This window comes from Spermophilus citellus (assembly GCF_964194105.1).
Source record: "Spermophilus citellus genome assembly, chromosome: 13".
In the NCBI taxonomy this organism is placed as follows: domain Eukaryota; kingdom Metazoa; phylum Chordata; class Mammalia; order Rodentia; family Sciuridae; genus Spermophilus; species Spermophilus citellus.
The window spans coordinates 76,079,927-76,095,313 of NC_138193.1; the positions used below are offsets into that span (position 1 = coordinate 76,079,927).

Sequence of the window (15,387 nt, forward strand, 5' to 3'; positions counted from 1 at the left end):
ATATCACAATTGCCATCTTGATCACAGAGGTGGTCACAAAGAACTAATCAAATTGTCACAAGTTACTAGCTCCAACTTGCATCTTGATTTCAAAAGAGTTAAAATGTGGAAAATGGTCAGTCTTAGAGTGCCTTAAATGTGGTAGTCCCATTGCAAGCTTTCACCAAGGTTCCATTTAAAGTTTCTGATCATGAGTTTAAAGTGGAACCAGCTGTCCTGATGTGTGTCCCTCTGCCCTCCAATTCAGCTTCCTGGGTAAGAGTAAAGAGATCCGTGAGATTATCCAGCACTAATATTTCACCAGGAGACAACAGCTGCAAGGAGAGGGGCAAGGCAACTGAAGGATATGCAAGAGGAAACCATCATGTGATGGAACTGAAACTGGCTAAGGAGGGAAGTGAGGGCATGTGACATGTCAGTAACTGATTTCTCTTTGCATGTGGCATCCTTGCATTTCTTGCATACATTTATTTAGTTATTTGTCAACCATTTATTACTTCTATTTAATGCTTGTGCCACACAGCATTGGAAGCACTGAGGATATGATATGGAGCAAGACTGAAAAGTTCCCATGGGTCACTGAATTATATTTGAGGTGTGGGGAGAAAACAATCTTTCATAATCAACAAATAACAAGCAAATAAATAAGAACAAATAATGCTCAGAGAATGAAAACAGGGTGATGTAAAAAAGATTAATTGGGCAAATATATATATATAAAGTGGTCAAAAAGTTTGTATTTGGGGGTAAAAATGGGAGTTCATAACCCAATTGAGTCAAATGTATGAAAGATGATATATCATGAGCTTTGTAATGTTTTGAACAACCAATAAAAAAAAGAAGCGCCTCTGTGATACAGTGGTGTTTACATTGAGATCTGAATGCCAAAAAAGACCCAGCAGAGGGAAAGGTCATGTGTAAAATCTCTAATATTGAGATTTGTCATGGTACAGAAAGGGAATGCGGCTGGAGCATGGTAGCTGGGGTGTAAAGGTACGCAGTGAGATGAGAGAGGTAAATGGATACCACTTCATGAAGAGCTTTCTAAGCCAAAAGAAAGTGTTTGGAATTTTTTGTTTTGTTTTTTGAGTGTACATGTTGTGCTATGACCTGGTTGTGTTCATACATGCTCGATCTAGAAGCTGTGGGGTGAATTGTAGAACAGGTAACAGTGAAAGCAGGAAGCCAGACTAGGAAGTTATTGCAGTAGGATGCATGAGAAATCATAGTGGTTTGATGACGGAGATTTAGGGAAACTATATTTAAGATAAGTATTTAGTTCTTTGCACTTTGATGGTGGTCAAAATCCCTGCAAATGTTCACAGATGATAGAAGAGAGAAAAATCCTTTGGGGAGATGGGGGACTACTGGACCCCAAATTTGAATATCATTCTATATTATATTTACACCCCCCCATCTTTCGCTATGAGTTCCAAAGGGAATGTTAGGCATGTCCATTTATGACAAATGGTTCCATTCCATCAAAAGCTTACTGAGGTGGTTGCAGTGACATACACCTGTAATCCCAGTTACTCAGGAGGCTGAGACACAGGAGGATCACAAGTTCAAGGACAAGCTGGGCAACTTAGTGAGACCCTGACTCAAAGTAAAAAAAAAAAAAAAAAGGCTGGGGATTTGGCTCAGTGATTGAGCATCCCCTGGGTTCCAACCTCAGGACCCTAACTGCAATAACAAAAAGCTTATTGAACTACCAATGGGGGAAATTGCTTACTTATTTGGAAGGATAGAACAAAAGAGGGAGAGAGGAAAAGAGGGAGGAAGGAAAAGAGAAAGGAAGGAAGTATTTCTATAGATGGAACTTTTTAGGGATACAGGGAATATATAGTTCAGTTTTCGTTTGGTAATTGGAGACTTGTATTTTTAACATTCAGCATGTCCTTCTCACAGGAACATTTGAAAAAGGTAGCATTTCTATTTCTTGGGTAAATGATTAGGCATGCACTTGTCCCAATTTTCTCTGCCTGCATGTGGTGGTGAGCAAACCCATCTCTTCTGTGCTCTGTAAACCATGCAGGTATTAAAGCTCGGGAGAGTGACAGTCCTGCCTTTGGGATCATGGGGTTTCACCATCCATGTTAACCTTTAAGATGAGGGATAGCATTTGTCTTTTCAAAAGATGGGAAAAGGAAAAAGACCCCCAAAGATATGAGGGGCACCAACAAGCTGTCAATAATATAAATAATGGCTGTGTCTTGGTCTGGAATGATGTTGTAGAAAAGCCTTTGAAATAACAAACTGAAAGGAAGAAAAATAAAACAGCTTAAATTGAAAACCACAAGTATGTTCTAAGGAATAAAAGGATGAACCAGTTTAGTGGAGTCTAGCCGAAGAAGTCTGGGTTAGGGAATATGCTTTCAAGCATTTTCCTGTGGCACAGACAATTTAAGAAAGCTGGCCCTGATATCCAGCTGCATCATTTTGAGGAACATTCTGGGAAGAAAGGCAGAGGTATTTGAACCCTGGGACGAATCTTTACACAATTTAAACGTGCTGTGGACAGCCACACCTGTGCAATGACTGCTTGTGACTCCATTTTTTACTAATTAGAATTAACTCTATCCTCAGCAGGATGTGGTTAGCATACAGACGATTTCCATGTCTTTAGAATGGTTTGGAAAATTCCTCCATGTTGGCCTCACTCACAACTTAACAAAAAGGGTAATACAGCTTTATAAAAAAGTACCAAATTGGAAAAACAACACCCCCAAACTCAGATATTTCACATTTACCTATAGGATTCTACAGAAGGCCCTCAGAATGAATGGTGGCAGGTTATCATGACATTCGCTGGACAGGATATATTTTGATGGTGTAAGTTGGACTACAAGTTAATCATTAAGAAAATTATAATTCTGGTGAATTGACTAAAAGTCTCCATGCATGAAATTTGTTTTAGAAACTTAAAGCCTGTCAGACTACCCACTGAAACAGTGACCAGACTCATGATATTTCACCTAATGCTAAATCATGTGCCTCTCTGTGAAATATGGCCTTCATTTATTTTACGGTCGTTGGCGCCAAATAACAAAAACATGAGCCGAGAAATGTTATTGGAACATGCTGTGATGAGATTCAAGCAGGCAGGATTGAGAGGTGTTTTAGAACAAAATTAAAATGGCACCAGTGGAGGCAGATCTATGCTGGAAAATTGAAACAGAAAATTCTTTCTTCACAATGCTCCATGTTGTGGGAGGGAAGCCGGAGGACGGGCTGTTCCAGAATCTCACAAATGGGAAAGTTTTTTATTATTAGTATCTTCAGAAAACACAAGTACCACTTTCAACTAGTTCACTATGACCAATATCCTTCGCTTGAGCAAACTAGGTTCCTCAAGGTTCTTCTAGGATCATGGGTGTACGTCCTTGTAAAATCCAGTTTCAGCAAGAATCCTGCCAAGTCAGATTAAGAAGAACGTGCCACCCTCAAGGTCTGAGACACCTGATCCTCTTCAAAATCTGACTGTTTGATTATTAAGAATTATATAAATCAATTGTTAAACATAGTCATTTAAAAGTAAATTATATAAATTTGCAACTAGATAAATTATATTAAAAATAAATCCCCAAGACACATCACTTCCTGATTAATTGACTACATTCTGCTATTGTTGAAATTGGCTATGGTGGGAGTAGCTATATCACTACTAGCTTCAACAGCTAGAAATTAACAGACACGACAATTAGGATGAACTTCAGTAAATCTACACTCAGCATTGGATTTATTGTTTTGTTGATTTTCTAGATGTTTTAAAGTGATGGAGAAAATAGGAGTAATGCACACTTAACATGCATGTCATTCTACAGTTGTCACATTGTTAACAGCACAAAAAGATGAGGAAATATTTCTTCAGCATTCAAAACCTTTATCTAAGCCAACAAAAAAGTGTATCATGTCATTGATGAACAAATTTCTGATATGCATCTTCATTGTTTTACTTTCATCTTTTATTTTTGAACCTAGAGAAAAATCACAGCCAGTATTCATGTTGGAACCACCCTTGTTCATCAATTACAACCTCAGTGTATCTACAGATAAGAGAATTCAACAAAAATTAACAAAACCATTCTATACTAATCAATTGGCTTTATAGAATTTACCATGAAGAATATTGTTTTATGTTATTATTACTTATAAACTGTGTGCTACACATCCTTAATATCAGTAAGACATATAATATGCTTATTAGTGTGTGTTTGTGTGTGTGTTATAGGAGAATAGTTGTTGAACACTTACCAAAAACTCACCAAGAATACAGCAAATATTACCAAAAATAAAATTCCCAAAGACACAGAAGATTACCCATGAAATTGTCAAATTTCCATAATTAAAATATGCAAGCATAGATGTAAGTCTAGGCCAAAAGAAACCTAAAAATGGAAGAATTAACACAAGCTAGTCAAAGTCAATAGAAAACTGACCAATGTTCTCTATTTTCTGAGAATACCTATAGAATTTTTTTTTATTTTTCTCTCTTCACAGAAGTAACTGAAACAACTAATATTTATAAGGCAATTACTATACATCAGATGCTATATCAAACATTTTAGATGGAACATCAATTTAATGGCCTCCATAACCCAATAAATTATTATGATCATCCCCATTTTTTTCAGAGGGAAAATCAAGAATCTGTATGATCCAAGGCCACTTGTATAAAGACACAAGCTACTAAATCTCTCTCATTGCCCAGGCTTTTAAACTCTACACTGGTCACTGTCCCTGGAGGGCTTTTCTTAGAGGAGAAAGAGGAAGTGCTTATCATTTCTACTAGGAAACAACAAAAAGGCTTCCAGAATTGTAATGTTCCTTTCCAGCCCTGTCCAGTGCCGTTGACTTTTAATAAGCTCGTCCTATGTTGCCTCACTTAGTCTTTCACATAGATGTGTCAAGTTTTCTACTTTTATTTTCTTGTGATTGTGAATTTTATTTTATTTGTTATTAATTAATTATTTAATTTAACTAGGTATGCTCTCTCTGATAAGTGGAGGGACAGGAAGAGGACATAAGGGCAGGAAAGATGGCGGAATGTGATGGACATCATTACCCTGGATTCATGTGTGACTGCACACATGGTGCGACGCTACATCCTGTACAACCAGAGAAGTTTTCTACGTTTTGACACTACTTACTTTCAGGTGCCCTTTTTCTAATAGCCTGCTCTCACAAACCCTGATCCCCAATTCAGCCAATCCATTAGGGTTCAATTTGAATGGGATCTCCTCTCTAGAGTTCTAGATTTTCCAAGTTGGTTTGTAATCCTCTGCTCATTCTAATCATCTTACTGGTGTCTCTCTTTGCAGCATTTAACCACTTCCTACCTTGGAATAGGCAGCTTTTCCCAAGATATACCTGGAAGAATCCATCAGTTGTTCTACCACCTCAAATACGATTAGCATATCAAGGACTTTGAAAAGTGCTACAATAAAGAAACAGTTTTAATGTCATTTCCCCCCCAGTGTTTTCACAATTTATTTTACCATGGGGCTGATTTTTCCCCCAAATAATCATTAATACTACTTGACTCTAGTACTACAAAGTGGACACAATTTAATAGCTACTAAATATATTACTAATATATTACTACTAATGCAAATATATACACAACTACTATCTATTACTATTTATATATAATAGCAATATATTAGTGGCACTTTATTAGTAATAATATTTTATAGCTAATATAATTACTACTTATATATAACTATTACATATAGTAGTTATATAAGTTTGTAACTAATATATATATATATATATATATATATATATATATATATATATACACATATATACATATACACAGATTTTTATAACTACTATAGGCAGAGACTTGAATGTAGGGACACAAGGCTAGATTATGTTTATCTTTGTATCACTCGATGAGTCTTACCATTGCTTTGCATTTGGGAACTTTGCATTTGAGAAAATTTGGTTGAATGGACAATCTTTATACTTAAGTAAAGAGAATAGACAGAAGTTAGGTTCTAATGCACAAAACTTGCTTTTAGAAGCCCTCACAAGTACACAAGGGGTAGCATCTCAACATTAGGCCAAAAAGCAGTCTAAGCAGCAACTGAAAAAGGATATCCCAAGGCAAATGGCTGATTTCTCTTCATTTTACTGCTCAAATAGGAGAAAACAAAAGAACACTTTTAGGAAATATCAATGTGGCCTGTCATTACCCCAAAAACTCTCCCCTACACGATTGCCAGAAACCTAGCCATTTTATCTTACAATCCTTTTCTCAGACTAGAGACAGAGGGCCTCAGGAGACAATGAGAGACTTCTGGAAAAAAAGAAAAAGTATTTAGAAAAGGCCACCACAAGGTGGACTGACTTATCTCTTATCACAGGTTTACCAAATGTGCATGTGGGTGTGTGTATTTGTGGGTGTGTGTATTTGTGTGTAGCTGTGTGTAAAAGAATTGTCTCCTTTTGAAAGCTACTCTTGTAGCTGTTGACAAACAGGAAAACCTCAAAAAGTTAAAATAAATTTATTTTTAACAGCATAATTATTTTCTTTTTACCTTGATCAAGAGCTGCCATGAGAAAAACTGGTGGAAAAGTTTGAAAACTGCAGACACAGTGAACCCAAGTTCTGCACAATCCCGCAAAACGATGCAAAGATGAATCTTGATTACCAATTACACACTGCCTGCTGGGCTCCTTGAAAAAAAAAAATGATCAAATCTGTTACCTTCTAAAAGCAAGTCACTGGGGCATGCTCCTCCCCTGCCCACCCACCTGGGGCTGCCTACCTCCTGTCTAGTGTCAAAACACAATCTTCCCCACCATGATTTATGGTTTAGAAAGGAGAGGATTGCTGGATGAGTTGCATACACATGCAGAAGGGAACTTAGACACACCAACAAGAGAGGAAAACATGAGGATGGAGTGAACAGGGAAAAAAAATGGAACATCTATTAAATAATTCAGGACAATTGCCCAAAGGAGAACAGATGCGGAATGGGAATGGAGAAAATACATGGATCAAGGTATATTAACGGAAGGAAAAAATAGAATGGAAAGAAGGAGTAGATGAAAGAGTTCACCCAAGGGAGAAAAGCAAGAAGGCGTCACTAATCCTGGCAGGAATATTAATGATTAGAAGTGGAATGGAAAAGGAGCAGCTCATAATTTCCTGACATCCTATGAAGAAGCCTTGAGCAGTGGCTCCTTATGATTTGCACAACTTTGTGATACCTTTGGAAAGCTGATTTCCCAGGCTTAAATTGAGGCTCTTTGGAGGAGGTAAGCCATGTACTTTAATGAGACAAACAGGAAGTTTGCAGGCAGGGATAGAAAGGAAGGAATTTTAGACTTTGTGTAGATTTCAGATAGCACCCATTCTGAAGTTACAACAGGCCTGAGGAGGTTGAGCCTGCTACAGCTGAAGGCTGTAACCCAGCCAGAGTTGAGTCAGCATGATTTATCCCATGTTGTGAAGGTCATTCCACATCCAAAAAGAATTCAGCTAGGGGGGTTTTATTTTCCTTGAGTAATGAAAGCAATCAGTATGAGATAGTCAATGAGAACACACACCAAACTTGACCCTGGGGAATCTGTACAGGAAAGAAGTGCTGTGGCTATTCTGAAAATGGGTAGTTAGAAGAGAAATGAATTATTCAGCAGATATTTATTGAGCACCTGCTATGTGCTGGTCTCTATCCCCTTCACAGGGAGTAAAGCAAAAAATCTGGAGTGGAGCATGTGATCTAAATTTCAGCAAACACCCATCTGATCCTGCAATGACAATCTTCTGGACATTTTTCCAGAAGCAATATTCTAGAGCAGATTCTTAAACTTTTTTTTTTTCAATTATCATCACCCAAAGGGGCCTTTCTAGGCATTTTTTTTCTAATTGCACCTCTCTATGAGGCCATATGTACACTGAATATCTGTTTATGTAATGTGGCCCTTTGAAACAGCATAACCATTTTAATGTCTATATTTTTTGTTTGTTTTTTTATTTTGTTTTTGTCTTCCAAGAATCAGTAGTTATCCTCTTGGGATAATATTTTACCTCCATTGAGATATCACTCATGTTTTTGGGGTTCAATGATAGGAAACCCCCATAGACAGCTCAGTTGTATTCAACACATATTCACTAGGTGCAAATGTGTTGGACACTGTGCTAAACCCTGATGCCACTCAGTGCATAAGTGAGTATTAGTACATCATCCCCATCTGGCACTCACTGGGAGACAGAGGTCATGAATAGACAGTTCCACTAAAATACAGCACATTAATAAATAAATATGGTTTAGTACAGGATGCCTCCTTCCATGAAGGAGAGTTATCATCCCAGCTGGAGTTTGAAGGAACACATCCAAGAGAGGGAAGATGCATTGATTCATTAGGCTGAGAAAAGTTAATGAAAGAGAAGAGCTGTGCCATGGTTCCCAAAGATTGGCCCCAGGACTAGCAAAGTTAGTATTTTCTTAAAACTTGTTAGAAATGCAAATTCAAATACAAATGCCTTACCCCAGAACGAATGAATCAGAAACGCTGGAGGTAGAGGTCAGTAGTCTGTGCTTAACAAGCCTTCCAAACTATTGTGAAATACAATGCATGAATTAGTTTATTTGACCAGGTAGAGCCTCAGTTTACCTACTTATGAAATGACACGAATAGCTTACCAGTGGACTACCCACAATTAAAACGGGTACTTATATCAGTCTGAAGATCCTTACAGAATGACAGAACGGCACATTCATAATAAAAATAATTCATTCCAAAACATATGTGTGTAGTATTGACCAAGCCCATTCCTGAGGCCAGGGTCAGCCATCCACACTGCCCAGTAGAATAGGGGTTCCAGAGGCACACATCATGCTCATTACAAAAGTGTTATAGCACCTGTAATTATTTTAACTCTCTGATCTATAGGTGTATCTGTAGATGTGGATATGAATATAGATATATACATATAGATAGATCCTCCTCACTAGACTGTGAGTCCCTCAACGGCAGAGAATATATCATCCAAATTTATTTTTCTATATTCAGCACCTAGTAGGTTCCCAATTCATGTTTGAATAAAAATCACATAATTTTTTTTTTAAAAAAGTCTTTGAATTGTCTTGACACATCAGAAAAAAAGAGAAGAGAGCAGACAATGAGACAGCACCTCCACTTGCCATGCACCAGCCCACAGAGCCCACAGGATTTGTCACCAGCCCAGAGAAAATTGTTCCAGTTCCTTCCTTAGATTTCTGCCGCTTTTAAAACAAAGGCATAATGCATGAGGCTAAAGATGGAGTCTCAGCGGCACCTCTTTTCTGGTTATTGCTATTTCTAGCTTCCTTCTGCTGGGCCCACAGCTAACATTGCAATGTGTATGTGCTTTATCAGAAATGATCTTTGTTCTGGGTTTGGTCAGTTTGATAATTATAGTCCTTTAGGCAGGTCAGTGAAATGATGGGAAGGTAAATAGTTTCCAGTGACTTACTGAGTAAATTATCCCCCAATTTATCTATGAAAACATTGAGGCCAGATAATTTTATCAGTTGGTCTGAAGCAATGTTGCACTTGAGGGTCTAACTGTAATTCAGAAGGGAGTGTGACTCTGCTACTCAGGCAGCATGCTTTAACTAATCTCTTTTATCTCTCTACATAACACTGAAAGTCTGAACATAGGTAGGGTTGTGGTCAACTAAGAAGATTATATGCATTTTATTCATTTGTTCTGCCTGGTGACAAAATCATTCCAGAGGCTAGTTTTACCCATAAATTCCTCAGAAGCCCTAAATCTTACCTCTTCCTTTCTATACATTTCTTTCTTTTCTTTTTTCCCCCCAAATCTAACTTTCAACTCCTCTTTTTTTTTTAATGAGGAAAGGCCAGCATATGTTCAGGAAATATTTAGTTCTATTTTGAGTCCCCATTTGAACTCCCGTTTGGTTTTGCTCTCTTCCTGTGTCTACCCAGTTGATACTTGTTTGGGGCTCTCCAGCTCTCTTCAGGTTATTTAGTTTTTTCCTAATATTTTAGTATATTGGCTAATGACTTAAATACTACTTCCCTAGTTGATTGTTGATTTTGTGCCTAAAATCACACTCCCTGTGGTGTACAAGCTAGTTCATTTTCTGCTGTGCTTTCTACTACCAATCAGTAGAACTTCTTGGGACTCTTCACTCAGAGCCTTGTGTGGATCAGATCAGGATACCGTTCCCACGCTCTAACTTGCACTTCACAAGGTTTTCAAGGATATTAATACTTAACCAGATTCAACAGCCATTTTTCTCTCATTTTCTTAACCTCTCAGTACAATGGACAGGATTGGTGCCAATTTGTCTCCAAAGAGCTTTTGTTCTTCAATGACACCGTGCCTTCCTGATTTTCTTCTCATCTCACTACTCTATGCCAACTCCTCTTTTATTCAGTATCTGAAGGATGCAGTGTCCCAGAATTGGACTTCTTCCCTCATCTCCTCTCTCTTACTCTGTGATCCTGGAACTTGGATTTGGGATTTTTTAGAGTAGGAAGAGTTCCACTGACATCAGGATCTAGATAGATCTGAGTAGGGATTTCTAAAGGGTAGAGTTGCATATCATTAAGACAGAATGATTAAGGAACCAAGATAGTGATCTATGCATACCCATGATTATAGCTGCACAATTCACAACAGGCAAACTATGGAACCAGCCTATGTATCCATCAACAGATGAATGGATAAAGAAAATGTGGTCTATATACAAAATGAAGTTTGGCTTAACCATAAAGAATAAAGAAATGATGCCATTTGTAATAAAATGGATGGAACTTGAGAATATTATGTTAAATAAACCAAACTCAGAAAATCAAGAGTCATAAGTTATCTCTCATATGTGAAAGATAGATAAAAAAGAGGAGAAATTGAGGGGAAACATCAGAAAAATAGAAGGGAGATTGGTAAAATAGAGTAAGGGGAATGGGATAGAAGGAAGAGTAAGGGAAGGAAAAGGACACAAATTTAACCAAATTATATTGTTATATTATGTGCATTACAAATATGTGACAATGAATACCACTACAATGTGTAAACTATAATGTATCAAAAAGGGAAAAGAACTAAAGAAAAGGAAAGAAAAACCAAGAATAAAAGCTTTGGAGAAAAGTGGGCTACAGAGACCTTATAATCATCCAAAAACATAACAGGTAGGAGGGGGAAGATAGCAGCTATGAGCCAGATTTCATATTATTTGACAAATTTGGAGATGAGATTGGAGGCACATGGGAGAGCCTAATGGAGCCTGAAAAGATGGATGTCTTTGGGACCTGGGGAGTACAACAGTCTCACCACCCAATCTCTGATAACTTCAGTCACTACTTAATTTTCTTGTGTAGTCTGTCCACAGTGATTAGCTGAATGTACATTTATATGACACTTGATTTTAATTCATCTTTCAGTAAATATGTCTATATATGGCTTTGTGTGGCTCTCTGTCTTGGGCCATATTGTAAGCTCTAGACACCAGGAGAGAAGAAACTAGGGCATATACCTTTTAGCATTGCTCACCCACACAACTTCACAAAACCAATAACTACCATCTAGCACAGATCTGGGCAAGAGGGGCTCAATACACTTGTGAAAACAGTATTATCTTTTCTATCTGGTTTGTAAAGAATTTTTGTCTTAAGAAGTCCACTGTGCCTTCTTTTTCCATAAATTCTAGCCTGTTTGAACAGATGCAGTGCCACCAGGAACTCAGGTTGATAAAATGAGGATTGAGTGCTACAGGATGCTGCTTCTCATTTTATTGTGAGTCTGGCCTTGAGAATCCTGGTTCTTGGACATTTTGTGCACAGAATAATCAGGGGAGGTACCTGTCTCTATGCTAAAAAAAAAAAAAAAAAGTGATGATATCTCTTCCATTCTTCTCCGCAGAACAGTTTATGGAAAGAAGAAGGAGTTATCTTAGAGAACCCAAGCCTACGGTTCTTGATCCAGGACATTAGTCAAGTTTAATGAAGTAGATCAATCCAAAAAATAGCATAAATAGCCTTTGCATTCCTTTTTCACTTTTACCAAGTTTTTACTTGTCAAATCATAATAGGTAATTTCTTTGGAATAGCCTCATTCATTTATTGAAAAACATGTACTGCATCCCCAATACCTGCCAGAATTTGTGCTGGTTGAAGAGACAACAGAGGCGAATAAAATATATGTCCTGCCTGTAAATCTTTAAGCTCGTAATTTCTGTGTCTGTGTGTGTGAGTGTGGGTGTATGTGTGTGTGTGTCTAAAGTCAGCCTGAAACACAGAAGCATATAGTAGGGTTGGAGAACACACAGGTATTGATGGGAACACTAGTGATTGGCACCTATCCCAACCTGGCATGTACTAAAGGATTTCAGAAGGGATCATCCTGGGCTGAGCATTGAGGCTTAGTAGACAGTCAGGGGAACAGCCTGGGGTTCTAAGCAGAATGTGTGCCAGGACCCAGTGAGAGAGCATAGAACAGCCTGGGAACTGCCTCAGCATGGCCTACTTTCTTATTACTCTCTACTTATATTTGAGTGTTCTGGACATGAACATTGTAAACTCAGCTTCCTAGTGACAATTTAGGAAGTTTCAAGATGGCTTTAGGCATGATTTCCCTGTGTAGATTAAGGATCAGGACTGGAAAAGCCCACTGAAAACATACTTTAGAAAAGGAATAGAATGGTTGAGGATTCTGTAATTTATCAGGATTCATATAGAAAAAAAAAAAAGTAAAGACTCTGCTCTTCTTTTTGCTTCTTCTAACCCAGTTAGAAAAGATGGGAAGTTAAATAGAACTTATATTAGTCAGGGTTCTCTAAGGAAACAGGCCAATAGGAGAAAAATATATAGAATGAGGTTTATTATGGGAATTGACTCACACAATTTTGAGGCAAAGAAGTCTCACAATATGCCATTTGCAAGCTGGAGAACCAGAAAAACTGGTGGGTATCGTTCAGACCAAATCTGAATTATACCATAATCCATGGAAGTGGATATGCTGCAACTGCCAAAGCCTGAAAAAGAAGGTGACCTGGGTGCAAGTCCCAGAATTGAAAGGATTTCTGAAAACTGGAGGAGATAGATGCCCAGGTCAAGGAAAGACACAGAAAATTCACTTTTCTCTGTCTTTTTGTTTGATCCAGGCCCCCAATAGATTGTCTGATGTCTGCCTAAGTTTCTTGGGGTAGATCTTCCTTTACTCAGTCTACTAATTCAAATGCTAATCTCTTCCAGAAACACCCTCACATATACACCCAGAAATAACGTTTTACCAGGTATCTAGATAGCTCTTTATACAATCAAGTTGACACATATAAATTAACCACCATAAGAGACTTGTTTTTTCTGATAATTCACTCAGCCTGTGCATATTTGATGAATGCACAGAGCTAAAGCTACAGCAGCAGCCCTTACTAGACATTCTCAGTTACTGAAGGCCTTCTTTGTCTCAGGCATAATTCTATGCATGGCAGATATAAAAACAAGGTATGTTGTGAACCTTCTGAGCAGTAAGACTAATCTTTTCAACTCACAGACATGCTCACTCCAGGACTGCAAACTAGGAAGACCTTCACAGCTACTCGATCCAACAGTATCAGAACTGGGTATGCTTCTTTGACACTCTGAACTCTGAAGCTTCTTAAGTAAAGAACATAAGATCAAGCTCACCTAATAATTGTTGGTAGACCCAAGAAAATTAATGGAATAGTCCTAAATTCCCTGACATTTGTGCACTTCGGTAGCTGCCTGTTATATTGTGTTCTTTATCATTGGGAAATGTGGATGTCAGCTTTATAAGTCTAAGTGACATGAACAAATCTTTCTACCCCCTTCTCCCATCCAGCATTTTTTGTGCATTTTGAATTTATGGCTGCATTTCTATTAGTTCCCAACAGTATTCACTAGATTAAAGCTGCATCCAAAATTGGATTTTTTTTCTACTTTTGCCCCTGAAGAGTGTAATAAAAAAATAACTCAATAAATCTAGCAAATTAGCAATAAGATTCCAAACTTTGGGGCATATGTGCAAATATGCTGTTGGGGAAGAAATGTAAAACTATCGACAGCTGAACCAATCAGATTACATATTACTATTATAAGCAGAAAGAGTAAAAGAAAATCCTTCCCTCTAAATTGAACCAAGTTTACCACAAGTTTAAAAAAATATGTCTCATGGGTAGAGAATTTCATTGTTTTATTTCCTTTGTAGCTACCATAATTTTTTGTGAAATAGAACATTTTGAAAAGTCATTTCTTAACTTTTTTTTTTTTACTCTAAAGTGGGAACTTGGACAGATGTAAGTTGAAGCCATTTCTTCTCATAGACCCATTGGCTGTACTATTTGAACTAGAATTGAACAAATCACCTTATCTTACCTTGTGGTCCCTTGATTGTAATAAAGATATATTAATTCCAAGTTCATGAGTGGGTCTCGCACGTGCAAGGTGAGTGCTCTACTGCTGAGCCACAGGCCCAGCCCCTCATGAGTGGCTCTTAAAAAAAGAAAGGATCTTACTCACTGAAACATTTATGCACATTCAGATTATCAAGATCCACTTTAATTGAAATGAGAACTGGAGAGCAGGAGGCCATAGGTGGTTTCTTGTTTGGGAGCTATAGCTAAGTAAGTTATGAGTAATCAACCACCTTGTCTTCATCAATCCTCTTTCCCTAAAGTACTTCTCTTCCTAGAGAGTGGCTTATAGTGACTATCTACAGTGGCCTTTATCTATGTACAAATCAAAGTAAAGTGATCCAAATTAAACTCGATGCTCCCTAAATCTTCATACCAAAATATGCAGCCTTGGGTATGGGGGCTCAGCATGCCTGCCCCTGTGGCTTTGTTTGGAATCCCACCCTGCATTCAGCATTCACTATGCATGTACCATGTGTTCATAGGCTTCAGGACATTGAGGCAGATTGTCCCCATTAGGAAGAAGCTTTTTAGTCACTCTAAGATGCATCTATCCATCTATGATGCATCTCTTTACCTTATTTCCACTTATCTCAAGCCTCAATTCCATGAAAGCTCTATAACATGACCTCTGTGAAATATTTCCTGAGCTCACATTCTTTTCTTTTGCTGACCACATCTAGTTTCTATTGCCCTTTTGTCATTAAATAGTTCCTTCTGTACATTGTGACATAAATTGTATTATTATTAGTAGTAGTGGTAGCATTAAGCATATAACATTTCCCTGTGCATCTGTTTAATTTTTCCATGCTATCTTATCCTTGGGGACAAAGAAATTTTCAGCTCTGCTTTTTGGAATCCTTCACAAAACTTAGATAGTACAATAGGTATATATTAGGCATTCAATGGCAATTTTTTCAAAGAAGGAAAGAAAGAACTAAATATTTCCAAATGCTAATCAAATCTTCACTCCTATAAGTAAGACTCA

At 37.7% G+C, this 15,387-nt stretch overlaps 1 long non-coding RNA gene across 5 annotated transcripts in view; it reads right to left on the reverse strand.

The window, feature by feature from the left end:
- The window catches only part of LOC308632269, a 371,322-nt gene that overhangs the window by 23,658 nt on the left and 332,277 nt on the right, over positions 1-15,387 (reverse strand). For 3 of the 5 annotated variants that reach the window (XR_014018475.1, XR_014018476.1, XR_014018477.1), the window contains 2 exons: positions 8,503-8,570; positions 6,497-6,684 (listed from right to left, as the gene is read on the reverse strand). This is a non-coding gene — a long non-coding RNA (uncharacterized lncRNA). Of the gene's footprint in view, positions 1-6,496; positions 6,685-8,502; positions 8,571-15,387 lie in introns of those variants that run through there. The other 2 variants (XR_014018473.1, XR_014018474.1) reach the window with 1 other exon arrangement.